Genomic DNA, 13,649 nt, shown 5'->3' on the forward strand with positions numbered 1-13,649 from the left:
CTTCCACCTTACTTCTGGTGTCCTTCTGGTGTCCTGATCCAGCTCCGCTCTTCCTAGAACTCCGGAGGACTCCGTTTTTTCTGAAGACAAATCCGTCGTGCACGAGTAGGGCACTTTCTGCGAGCCAGCAGCAGCCCCCCTGCTACCGCCCAATCTGCTTGATAGGAGCCCCCGGGACGCCGCTCTATGGCTGCGCCTGAGCTCCACGACTACCCGACTCCAGTGAGGCAGAGAGACGGGAGGGGGGCGGCGTAACCCCGGAGAAACACACATCCGTGGGACAGCCCAGCAGGTGAGGGTCCGACGGGCAATACGGCCGTGAAATAGCGTGAAAGCGCGGAGAAACTAGGCTATATTCACACTGGAGGGGGTCATGCCTTCACTGCTCCCATTTTCGGGTCAAAACAAAAGCCGTCTGAGACCAGCAGCGGGCGGTGCACCGGAGAGCTGCCTGGACGCGCACACCACTCTAGCCAGTGGCCGCCATGAAACTGGAAAAAAAAAGCAAGTCCCAGACTGCACTATCAGTGAAGGAGAAAGTCCGGGCGAATTAGCAGGGGGTGCTAGTACTGCGGGGTCGGCGAAGGAGGCATGTACAGGGGGGGCACCGAAGCTAACCAGAAGGGGGTAAAAGCCAGGGGCAGGGGGAGGAATAATACGACAAGGGTTACTCCCTCCCTGCGTTCTTTTTTTAAGGTGCTACCCCAGGTATTGGACCTGCTGCCAGCTGCTGAATCTCGAACGTCAACATCCACAATACTATCATCAGCAGTCACACCCACACCCGTGCCCACACCGCCCGGGATGGCGTATGTGCCCACTACACAAGAAACTGAAGGGGACCCTGGCTCCCAAGATAATGCACCAATAGCGCTGGTGGGGGCTGGCGATACGGTTGAAGGGGGTGTGGAGGCGGTGGAGGCAGGCACTGGTGGAAACAGTGTCGGGAATACACTGGAAACTCTGGTGGCTTCCATAACCTCAATGAGGGGAAGAGATAAGAAATGATTTTTCAGTCTCCAAGGCTAACCAGAATGATATAAGGTCCTCATGTGAGATTCTAGACTGGAAGGTGGATGGCCTTTGTGAGAGAACGGAGGTGCTGGAAGGGGCAGTGGGTCTATTGAAATCAAGTCTCGAGATAGCCAAATCTAAAATTCAAAACCTGCGACGAGAGGGAGAAGCCATGCTTGAGAGGGTGGAATCATTGGTGAATTACTCACGGAGAAACAACGTGCGGCTTTTGAAGATCCCTGAGGGTAAAGAGGGGGGTATGTCAAGGCGTTCGTTATCAAGTTACTAAAGGACTCTCTGGACCTCCAGGTATCAGTAGAGGAGCTTGATAAGGACATTCAACGGATTCATCGTGACCCCTTCCATTTAAAACCGGGCAGAACTAAAACCAGAAAGATCTTGGTCAATTTCCTCACTTACTCTCTGAAGGAGAAAATTTTGAATTTGGCGTTAAAGGCAAAATCACTGAAGGGCCCGGATTTCACTTTCAAAATACGGTCGGATCTGTCTAAATCTACTCTGGACAGGCAGTGGGAGCTAGGCCAGCGAATGGACAAGTTCAGGTCTCATGGGGCAACGATGCAGATGCGGTTCCCTGCGTTTCTACGCGTGATGTACAACAATAAAATGCACAACATTCGATCACCAGCGGAGGCCGATGAGATTTTGGAATCCATTAACACTCACATTCACTCTCAGGGGGGGGTTTAGCCTAGAATTTCCGGCCTTAATCTTTTTTGCTCCACCCTGTTCTTATTGGTAGAATGACAGCCTAGGTAGTAACCTAGGTAGCAGAGTGTCAGGCTAAGTATGGTCAATTTATCCCTTCTTCTTTCCCCTCTCCTCCTCTTTTCTGTGATTTTGGGATTTTGAATATTAGGCAAAACAAAATCGTGGAATACTAGAGAAAGTGGGAGAGGATTAATAAAGTTATTCCCTCCATTAACAAATGTTTGTATTAATGGTCGAAATATGTTCCTATTAGGAGGGGGGAAGGAGGGGGAGGGAAAAAAAGGAAAATCAAGGGAAATCAAGGCTTAAAAAGAAAAAGGAAAAAAAAAAAATATATATATATATATATATATATATATACATCGAAAATGACTGGGCACATAACGGGGGAAGGGAACACATGCTAGCAAAAAAAAAGGGTGAAATTAATATGTAAAAAGTCACTAAAACACGAGGGATATAGGGAGCTTTTTCTGTCTTTAGCACCAGGGTAGGATAAGGTAATGTCTCCCGACAGCTGGATTTTTGGTCAGCCGCTTGGTCCAGCAGCAGGAGGCGGTGCGGAGAGGGGGGAGTTGTCGGTGGATGCAAATCCAGCCACACATCTAGTCGGAGTAAGTATAGGTGGGTTTTCCAGGGGTGGGGGGTGGGTGGGGGTGAGGAGGAAAATGATAAAAAATCCTCATAAGGTTGCTCTCCACAAGAATGGTTGGCACTCTAGTAGGGTAGTTAATCAATTTTTGTCCAGAACATTAGTCAGTAGGGAATACGGAAGGGGGCGGTGGAAATTTAAACGCTGATGTCAGTCCAGATCTTGTCCTGGAATGTCAGTGGTCTGCTCATGAGGAGCAGAAGAGATCAAATAATGCAATATCTTAGGGACTCCCCCGCGCAGATCATTGTGTTGCAGGAGACACATCTTTTGAAGGCAGAGGTTAATGGATTATTAAAAAAGCACAGATGGATAGACAGATTTCACTGCACAGATCATAACGCTAACATAAGAGGAATCCTCTTTATTTTTAAAAAATCTGCGAAAGTCGAGATTCTGGACTCTAAGGAGGACCAAAGCGGGAGATGGCTACTGCTGAGAATCTCAGTGGATGGATGGATCTGTACAATGGTTGGGTATTACGGTCCCAATTCAGATGATACATCTTTTCTCGATGCCATCAGTAATCATCTGATCAATTCTCTGGATCCCGTAGTTTGGGTGGGTGATTTAAATATCGTGCTCAACCCCAAATTAGATAAAACACCTAGCTCTAGACCCAGTGTACCCTCCAAATCAAGACAAAACCTCATCGGAGCCATGACTCATCTCGGCTTGGCAGACTTGTGGCGGGAAAGAGCCAGTAACACACTAGGGGTTCCTTTCGTAACTTAAAATATAAGCACAAATCAAGAATAGATTATGCTTTACTTAGTTACAGTCTCAAGGACATACTAACCACCATTGAATATCTCCCGTCCCACCTGTCAGACCATTCAGCCCTAATGTTTATTCTTGTTGTTGTTGTAAAGCTTTTATTCGACACTTTGTCATAAAGCCAACACACACATATAATACATACAACTTAATCATCTTAAAAAAAAAGAATTTGGTTAAAATTAGTAATACATTGACATCCATTCATAATGTGCAAAATGCAATAGGTACAAGTGTGCATAAGGTGCAGGTCCAGTGCCATCTTTACAAAAATTGTAAGGTGATTCAATACTCGTATGTTTATAGGCAATCTACAATCCGGCTATCTTACAAGACCATGAATTAAGAACAATTAAAAACAGTTATAAATAATTAAAAATGCCAGAAATATAAGCAATCTCACATTAACATTCCAAGTTTCTTTCTAGTTATGCAAACACCATGGAGATACCTACTTAGACCAAATATTAATAGCTTAGTAGTTGAAGAACTAAGTATACGCTCTGCTTCTTTAAATGATCGTGTGCCCAAATTTTTACAAAGGGGTATAATCCATTTCTTACGTAGTGATACATATAATGGGCAAAAAAAAGAATATGAGCCTCGTCTTCTTTAAGTTTTAGATCACATAATTTGCAATTTTGATCTTTGTTTGCCCCTCCCCACCGGCAAGTATTAGCATTTATTTGCAAGACCCCATATCTAAATTGGAGATAAACGGATTTAGCCAGGGGCGGCTCAATTTCATCCATAAAATGTTCAAACGAGGGATGGTCCTTAAATTGCAAACATTTGTGCGTTAAAGTACCAGTAGCACGTTCATATACATTAGTGTTCACATAATTCCAGTAGGCAGATTTTACTAGTTCCTTGCAAATATTTGGCGAGGTGATTGACAATGCTGGTGTTTCCCAGAAGTGTGATAGGCCTATTTTTATGAGCCAATAGGATACATATCTCAGCCACTTAATTGAATTAAAAGAGTCCAGCTCCCTTACTTCCACTAGTCCTGCTCTATAATCAGCAAGTTCCAGGGTAGACCATAATCTCACCCAATAAAGCAATGGCCTCAACCAGCACAGATAACCTGTGCGTTTTAGATTAATGTCTAAATAGACCGGCACTAGTGGTGTTCTTGCTGGGAGTCTTAATAGACGCCTAAAGAATATATTTTCATCGATATCAAATGATTTTTTTGTGTGGGGTCCCCAGATCTCGGCCCCATACAGGGTGGCAGATTGTGCTTTAGCTTTGAACACTTCAATCGCTGGGGTTATAGCTTTTGAAGCATTCCCACCATGTATTTTTAGAATAGGGAGGGAGTTCTGCTTTAGTATTAACCTGCTTTTTACTAATTGATTTGTCCAAGACAATCTGCTGTCCAGCCTGAGATAATCAAACGAGTCCACATAGTCAAGTTTAGTACTATTTAGAACTAAGTTCTTCTTGAATGTTTTAGAGGGATTAATGGCCATATATTTAGTTTTAGATGAGTTGATTTCTAACCCCTTTAACTCGCAATAGCTGTTAAATTTATTTATTAGGTTTTGCAAGCCTTTTGGTGTTTGGGATATTAGGATGGTGTCATCCGCAAATAACAATGCTGTGACTGCCTCACTGCACAATTTGGGAGAATCATGGTTACATTGTGCTAGGTAGTGTGGAATATCATTTACAAATAGGGAGAAAAGGGTTGGGGCCAATACGCACCCTTGCCTTACCCCCCTTTTTACTGGAATGGCTCGAGTAAGTTCACCATTCCTTCCCCACCTTACTTTAGCAAAGTTATCGGTATGGAGTCTTATAAGGTTAACCAATAATTCGTCCGGGACACCCATCTTCTTTAAGCATTCCCATAATAAATTGCGGGGAACAAGATCAAACGCTGAGCGTAGATCTACAAATGCAACATAAATACTACACTTCTTTATCTTAATGTATTTCCAGCATATACACATGAATCTGTACACCTGATCTACCGTACTTGTCTTAGTTCTAAATCCTGCTTGGAATTTAGAAAGGATTTCAGATTCCTCTATCCAATTTAAAAGCCGATTTAAAATATGTCTGGCAAATTTTTTTTGTAAAATATCAATTAAACTAATTGGTCTGTAATTACCCGGGTTGTAACGATCCCCTTTTTTTATAGATTGTTACAATTTCTGCCCCCTTCCATGATTCTGGGATCGGGGTTCCCAGCAGAATGGAATTACACAAATAGTTTATATAGGGGCACCATATGTCAATGTTGTGGGAAAATAAATCACCAGGTAATTTGTCCGGGCCTGGTGCCTTGCCTGCCTTTATTGCTTTTATTGCGCACAAGGTTTCATTGATAGTGAATTTCACTGTATCAATGTCCTGGTTAGAAAAAACAGGATTATTGTACTCAAAGGGTGACCCTGCCTGATCATACAAAACCACAAAGTGATCAAACCAAACATTTTCATCCAAATAAAAATCCCTGTTAGAGCTCCCTATTTTATTATTTTTGGCTATCAAGTTCCAGAAGGTGCATTGATCGTGCCTCCTGGCGGCACTCAAAAGATCCTCCCAGATTAAATCATCCCATTCCCTTTTTGCATTTTGCAGAAGTCTTTTATATTCCTGTCTGCATTCTCTAACCCTCAACTGGTCTTTGGATTTCACGGCAGTGATTAAATTAGTTTTAGCTAGATGACACTGTTTATTGTACCATGGTGTCTCTAGTTCCAATTGCCTCCTTGTGTTATCTTTTTTATTTGTACAACTTTTACTCAGAAGGGGAGTTAGTGATTCCACTAAATGGTAATGCATTTTCAGAACCTCAGGGGATCCCAACCTTAAATTTTCATATAACGGGATGATATCAGAGAAAATATTATAAATTCCCAAAAGCGTCTCCTCTTTTGCTAGAATATGAGGCCATTTAATTGCTTTCCTGTTGTTGGAAACAACAACCTCAGCCACCTCCCTCTCACTTTCCATCTTACTATTATATGCCAAAAAGGGATCCGACACTAACTCTAATATTAATGGAAAGTGATCACTCTCCGGTCTATTCACGACCTTAAAGGCCAGCAATAGGTACCAGAGGTTAGTTGAGATCAACATAAAATCAATCAGAGATTTAGATAACCCTTTACTAAATGTGTTGTTAGCTGGCTTGTCCGGGTCTAGTCGCCCATTGCATGCCCTCAGACCGTGGGTTACAGTCAATTCATATATCTGCATAGCAGCCACTGAACATCTTACCGGCTTTACATTATCTAGGGAGGGGATATCAAGCGCTTTGTCTTCATTTTCAAATAAATTTTCGAGCCCCACCATGGGCTCGAACTGGCAATTAAAATCCCCGCCTATAAATATTTTAGAATCAGGCTCTAAATTGCACAAGTAAGAGCTAAGTTGTTCTATGACCAATGATTCCTTATTTTGCGGAGAAGGTCTGTTATAGACATTTATCATATAAACATCACCCATATCTTTCGTGGTTAACTTAACACCAAGTAAGTCATTGGAAGCAAGGTACAGGGGCGTTACAACAACATCTAGGGTTATACTTATCCAGATTATTAGACCCCCTGAGGGTCTACCTCTCACCGATGCGATTGCATGTTTATTCTCAAAATAGAGCCTCAGACAAAACATCCTTCCTGGTCGTTCAACCGCACTATATTGTTGGAGGAGGAGGAAGTGGGTTTCTTAGTATCTGAAACGACATCTTTTCTGGAGATTAACCTAGACTCTGCAGTAGTAGCAACAGTCTGGGAAACTTTAAAAGCTTTTCTCAGAGGATGTATCACAAATAGAGCCTCTTATAGGAAGGAAAATATATCAGGAAATGATAAATAGGCTCGAGGTTGAGATGAGGCTCTTTGAGAATAAGTTGGAGACTCCATTGGGTCCCTGGAGGAGCAAAAGCAACTAGGAGTAGTGAAAAGTCAGCGGGAGAACATTCTTCAGGAAAGGGTGATGAAGAGATGGGAGGCCAGTAAGATCTCGCACTTTGAATTTGGAGAGGTGGCGGGACGGATACTGGTTTGGAAAGTTAAAGCGGAACAAGCCAAGAACTATATCAGAGAGATAAAGGTGGAGGGAGAGTCCCTCGCAAGGACCTCTAAGCAGGAGATAGGGTGAGCATTCTTTGAATTCTTTGAGGAGATCTATAGGGAGGATACCCCGAACGACATGGCCAAAAGGGATACATGGCTAGGCAACATTTATTTGCCTACTCTCTCAGCAGTCCAGAGCAACTGTTTGGAGATGACCATTTCAGAAGCAGAAGTGAGTAAGGCCATCGGGCAATTAAAGCAAGGGAAGGCTGCTGGTCCTGATGGTCTACCAGGTGAATTATATCGAGTCCAGGGTGGTGCCGTCATTCCAACCCTGACAACCCTATTCAATAGAATACTCAGGGAGGGGGAAGCCCCCCCAAAATCTTGGGGGGAGGCGACTATTGTTCTAATCCCCAAGCCAGGGAAGGATTTAACAGAATGCGGATCTTATAGACCAATTTCTCTTTTAAACTGCGACTATAAGATCTTTGCGTCCATCATGTCTGCAAGATTGTGGGCTGTAATTGGAGAAATCATACAGCAAGATCAGAAGGGGTTCATTAAAGGGAGGCAGCTTTCTGATTTAACATATGACATAGTAGGGTCCATAGATATTGCTACGACCTTTTCTCTCCCCTTGGCCACACTCACCTTAGACGCGACAAAAGACTTCTGCTGTCTTCCGTCACTGAACGCGGTTTCCTAAAACACACCGTCCCCTGATGAAGGGACCATTGTCCCGAAATGCATTGGGATTTTTGAATTTTGATGGATAAACATGAATAATTATGATTCCATGTCATTATGAGTACAATATATGACTGTCATGAATAAATCAAATTCTACGATGAACTGATTGAACTTTTGAATTGGATTAATTTCGATAAAATCCGGAGGTCCTTTGTGCCTCCATAGGAGCACCAACAGGAGCCAGTGTGGGTATTCCCACACCTCTTCTACACTAGTATTTATATGTTTAATAACATGTGAGGAAGACACTTTATGAGTGTATGAGAATGTGACAGCTTGTCTGATTTTAAGACTAGGTGTATGAGAAGTTTATTCACAATCTGTTGCTTTGAATGACTATATTGTACATTAGCTGCTAACTACATGGTGTAATTGGCTAAAAAAAACTGTATATTAAGAATTAAACTTTTAGAATTAAACTTTTAGTTAGCAAAGCATTACAAGATGCTGAAATATTTACATGTGTAATTATGACATGTTGTTCTCAAAGAGGACTTTTCTTTGAATTCTGTGTGATGTAGTTCTGTTGCACTGCTTGTTCAGACAGCTACAGAAGTACATATGCATTTAGGCACTTACCGAGAAACTACTTGTGCATGCAGCAGGTTCAACCATAGTTGTAGCCACATCTATATTGCTCTCTTTTCTGTAATACGGGCACTGAGGTGTTTATATAGATATTTAGTTTTTCAGAGAGATAATAAAACAGACAGTCACATATCAGCACATTTACTTAAACATCTCATGGCACTGCTATAGGTGTGCTACTATGATTTCGCAGATATGTTGGAAAGTACTGACACAGCCTTCTTATTCATGTAGATAAGTACTCTTTCAAACATGGATAATATATGATGGTACAGGTCCTGCGCGTGCAATTTCACTGGTCGCATGATTTGCCATGTAAAAGCTTAGATCCAAGTTTCAGTATGCGAAAGTCACATGTGAGAGATGCTGTAGGTGTGCTACAATGCATGCTGATTTGTCTTTAAAAGATGGGAGATGTTCTTTTCAGTTCACTAAGTTACTTGTGCATTTGCATGCCCCTATGCCAAGTACTACACAGAGTATGCCTGCCATCCCTAAAGCAACTGACATATATGTTCAGAAAAAACTAACGCCTCTATTTCAGCTAATGAGACAGCTACAGAAGCACATATAGATTCGGTCACTCACCAGAAACTATTAATACATGCGGCAGACTCAAAGGTAGTTGCAGTCACACCTACGTAGCTCTGAATTGCCTAACACAGGCACTGAAGTATTTCTACAGCCACTTACATACACATTTAGACAGCCATAGAGGTATAATAGCAGCCAGTTACATACCAGCACATTTACTAAAACATCTCATGGCACTGATGAAGGTGTACTTCCACACTCTTTCAGATATGTAGCCAAGTATTGACACAATCTTCTCAACCATGCAGAGAAATAGTATTTCAAAATGGGTGATGGCTACTAGTGCAGACCGTGTCTGTGCAATGTCAACTCAAGCTTCACTTGCCACGTTTTGGTGTTTCTGAAGTGTCATATCAATGTTTTAGTGCACATAACATACTTCAATGCTTTGCTGTGTGTGTGCCACAAAGGATGCTGTTTTGTGCTTAAGAGATTAACAGATGTCCTTTGGAGTTGACTATGTTATTTGAACACTTTTATGCTCCCTATGCAAAGTACTACATAGAATATGCACCCCTAAAGCAACTGATACACATGTTCACAAAAGTATAGAACCTCACTGCGACCTAATCAGACAGCTGAAGAAGCACATATAGATTCAGTCACTTACTAGAAACTACTTATGCCTGCAGTAGACTCAAAAGAAGTTTAAGTCACACGTTCATAGCTCTCTATTTCCATACAGACACACTAGAATATTTGAGAAGCCACTTACATACACATTTAGACAGCCATGGAGCTCCTAAAACACACAGGCACATACCAGCACATTTAAAAACATCTTATGGGACTCATAGAGATGTACTGCTACACTCACTTACATATGTAGGAAAGTATTGACACAGCCTTTTGAACCAAGTAGAGAAGTAGTTCATGAACCCTGGGTGATGCTAGCTACTAGTGCAGACCCTGTTTGTGTATTCTTACTCCAAGCTTTACTTGGCATGTTATAGGTCTTTCTCAAGTATCAACCCCACTTTTTACTGCACATAATACACTTCTAAGATATGCTGTTGGTATGCAATAAAGGATCATGTTTTGTGCTTAAGAGATTGAGAGATGTTCTTTTGAGTTGAATAAGTTACTTGTGCACTTGCAGCCATCTATGCCAAGCACTTCATAGAGTATGCCATCCCTAAATCAATTGACAGACATGTTCACAAAAGCATACAGCCTGTCTCTCAGTTACAGACAGCTACAGAAGCACTTATGCATTCAGTCACTCACCAGAAACTATTTATGCATGTAGCAGACTTGAAAGTAGTTGCAGTAACACCTACATAGCTCTCTAATGCTTAACACATGCACTGAAGTATTTGTGCAACCACTTACGCACACATTTTGATAGCCATTGAGGTATTATAGCAGGCAGTCACATCAGGACATTTATTTAAACATCTCATGGCACTGATAGAGGTGTAGTCCTACACTCTCTCAGATATGTAGGCAAGTACTGAAACAACCTTGTCGCTCATGTACAGAATTATTCCTTCAAACATGGGTGATGTCTACTAGTGCAGACCCTGTCTGTGCACTCTCACTGCAAGGTCCAGGTAGCATGGTATAGGTCTTTCTGAAATGTCAAACCCATGTTTTAGTGCTCCTAACACACTTCTAAGATATGCCAGAACGGATTCTGTTTTGAGCTTAAGACATTGCCCGATGTCCTTTTGAGATGAGAAAGCTTCCTGTGCACTTGCATACCTCTATGCCAAGTACTACATAGAGTATGCCATCCCTAAAACAATTGACATATATGATCAGAAAAGCAAAGAGCATCTCTTTCAGTTACAGAGATAACTACAGAAGCACTTATACATTCAGTCACACACCAGAAACGATTTCTGCATGCAGCAGAATCAAAGGTAGTTACAGTGACACCTACATAGCTCTCTATTGCCTAACACAAGCACTGAAGTATTTGTGCAGCCTCTTACATTCACATTTAGGCAGCCATAGAGGTATTATAGCAGGCAGTTACATACATGCACATTTAGTTAAACAACTGATGGGACTAATAGAGGTTTACTCCTACACTCTCTGATATGTAGGCAAGTACTGACACAGCCTTCTTAAACATGTACAGAAATAGTTCTTCAAACATGGGTGATGGCTCCAAGTGCAGGCCCTGTCTGTGTTTTCTAACTGCAAGCCTCACTTGGCATGTAATAGGTCTTTTTCAAGTGTCAAATCCACTCAAAAACCCAGGCACCCAGCCACTCGCCCACTAAGACACTCATGCACCCACTTAGACATCTACTCAAACAGTCAGAGACTCACTCAGACAGTGATGCACCCACTCACACACCCAGTGAGACACTTGTGCAGGTAGTCCCAGAACCATTCCCACACTCATGCACTCAGTCACACATCCACTGAGGTACTCTTGCACTCATTCACACATTCATTTCCAAAGGTTACAGCTTACAGGTAGGATATAGAATTTAAAAACACCTTGGAAATTCATTAAAGATACAAAGGTTACAAGGATGGTATAGTTAGGAAACAGAATTAAAAAAAACTTAGATATTCACTGAAAAAATAAAGGTTACAGGGATGTTATAATTAGGAAATAGAATTTTTTTTAAATGTAGGAATTCACTGAAAGAACAAATGTTACAGGAATATTATAGTTAGGCTCATATTTCACTCATAATTTTTTGGGGGAAACTCAGCTGTTATAGTTATGTCAGCTAATTATAACTTATGTCCCCGCAGTGCACTGCTTATGAATTTACATATTATATTACTTATGACAATATTAAATAGGGGAGGTTCAATAATGGATTTCCCTGTGGGATTGTTGCTACTCTCCCCTGTATAATATTTCTAGATATATTGTGATTGATGTGAGGGCATTTCTGACGCATTCCTGCTTCATGCACCATGTGCCCTTTAGGGTTCACCAATTTTGAGAAGATTTTGACTTTTTCGGGTCATACACCTGGTACATGCACCACTATCTCTTAATCTTGATTTATATTTCAGCTTTTTTTGCGATTTTTAAATGACTAACACATAGATTCATGAAGCCAAATTGCGCTCGCAATGGCTGCGAATTCGCAATTGCGAGCGCAATTTGAAGAAAAGGAATTCTTGATAGTGAAAACTCGATAATTGCGAATTCGCGAAAGAAAAAATGCGAGGTCGCAAATAAATTCGCAGAATCCAGGAAGAAGCCCATTAGCGAATCGGAATTTGCGAGATACCATGGATTCTGCGAAATAAGTTGTGAAATCGCAAAATAATCGCTATCGCTATTCAAGAAAAATCGCATAATGCGAAAATCCCAAAAATCGCTATTTGCGAGGCGCAATTTAAGGAGAACCCAAACCAGATGGTAACCATGAAGAAAAAAAATTATTTTTTTAAAAGCTTTACCAAACTACCAACAGGTGCAGCTCTGACCAAACACACTTAAGGGGACGCAGCTTGGTGCATGAGGACTCTCACAATGCCAGGACTCTACATGGTGGTCAGGCGGCGAAGGCTACAGCGAGCAGCACAGAACAGACGCAGGATCCAGGAGCGAATTTTCCGCCAGCGGATCACCCTTCTGGGCCAAACTGATGAGCAAATTTACTCTAAGTACCGCCTGAATTGGGCAATGATCATCAAGCTGAACCGGGACCTAGAACCCCTGATGCAGCACCCAACAAGGAGGACCAATGCCGTGCCCACCCATGTCCAGGTATTGTGCAGCCTGCACCTACTGGCCTCCGGAAGCTTCCAGGGGATAGTCGCTGTTGCAGGGGGGATATCCCAGCCCACCATGTCCCGCTGCCTAAGGAGTTTCCTGGATGCAATGCTGACCCGGCTACACCACTACATCTCATTCCCCAACACCCAACAGGACTTGAATGACACCAAGCTTAATTTCTACAACATTGCACAATTCCCACATGTAATTGGATGCATTGACTGTACCCACATCCACATCTGCCCACCAGCACAAACGGAATAGATGTACCGCAACCGCAAGTCCTAACACTCCCTCAATATCCAGATGGTGTGCAACGCCAAGACTATCATCATGGACATAGTGACACAATATCTGGGGAGCACACATGACTCTTTCATCTTCCGGCACAGCGGCATGCACACACGACTGGCCAGGGGAGACTTTAGCGAAGGACACCTACTAGGTAAGTACACATGCCCCCAAATAGTACACTGTGATCATGTATCTGCGCAGAACAGGCACTCACCCTGTGCTTCTTACCTCAGGTGACAGCGCCTACGGCCTAGGTGAGTACCTCCTCACTCCATACCTCAACCCTGCCACACCACAGCAACGGCGTTACAATGCTGCACACATAAGCACAAGAAATTTCATTGAGAGGACATTTGGCCTATTGAAGAGCCATTTCCGCATACTTCACAAGACTGGTGGGGCCATCAAATACACACCTGAGGTCTGCTGCCGCATCGTGGCCGTGTGTGCAATACTCCACAACATTGCTACCAAGCGCAGGATACCAGTGGAGATATCTGGCAGTGAGTCG

The sequence above is a fragment of the Lissotriton helveticus genome, chromosome 6, assembly GCF_964261635.1.
Source record: "Lissotriton helveticus chromosome 6, aLisHel1.1, whole genome shotgun sequence".
Taxonomy (NCBI): Eukaryota; Metazoa; Chordata; class Amphibia; order Caudata; family Salamandridae; genus Lissotriton; species Lissotriton helveticus.